The sequence below is a fragment of the Vombatus ursinus genome, unplaced genomic scaffold (genome assembly GCF_900497805.2).
Source record: "Vombatus ursinus unplaced genomic scaffold, bare-nosed wombat genome assembly UNPS02014786.1, whole genome shotgun sequence".
Classification (NCBI taxonomy): Eukaryota; Metazoa; Chordata; class Mammalia; order Diprotodontia; family Vombatidae; genus Vombatus; species Vombatus ursinus.
Window position 1 is genome coordinate 56,063,439 of NW_020954564.1, and position 792 is coordinate 56,064,230.

Sequence of the window (792 nt, forward strand, 5' to 3'; positions counted from 1 at the left end):
AATAACCTCTTGTTGGCAAGGGGAGCTGATGGGAAATAATTTTTTTTTCCCCCAACTAGAGATATCGAAGGTTCATAGAAGATGGAAGAGGGCAGAGGGAAAAGCCCCTAAGAGGGTGTACACCAATGGGTGACTCAAAGATAAGAAAACTTGCTGTTACTCCAAAGTATATATAATCATGAAAAAATTGAAACTTCATCTGTCCCACTGACCCACTTTAGGAATAATTTGCTGGCAGAGGACTTGCTGCTTGCCTGGACATACCTGCTTGCTGGGCTTTAGGACCTGGTGAAGTTATCCTTTCTCCACTACCTCTTCTCTGCCTCATAACTGCTTTGCCAATTGGCATCATCAGCCTTAGGAGTTTCCTGCTCTATTTAAGTCTTGTTTATTTGCTGTCTGTATTTTTTATAAGCAGTTTTGTTTCCAGATGAACATAAGCTGAATTTTGGTGTATTCTGAGTGAGTATATGCTATGAGGAGGGGACATTGAAAAGGAAGGAAGGTCAAAAGAGAAAAATTGCTTTAGACATAACCTTAAACATATATTAATATACCTTGCAGATTGTACAAGTAAAGATTTCTATCTCATAAAATATAAAGTCCTTAAAATATTTTTTAAAATATAAGATTCTTGAGGGTAAAGACTATCTTATTTCTGCACTTATATTCCCAGGACCTAGAACCATGTCTGACATACAAAAAGTGATTAATAAATGCTTATTCATTAGCTGATCTCTCTAATTAGGTTGAGAGGAGTATATAAAATGTATATTTTAACTGATTCATTTA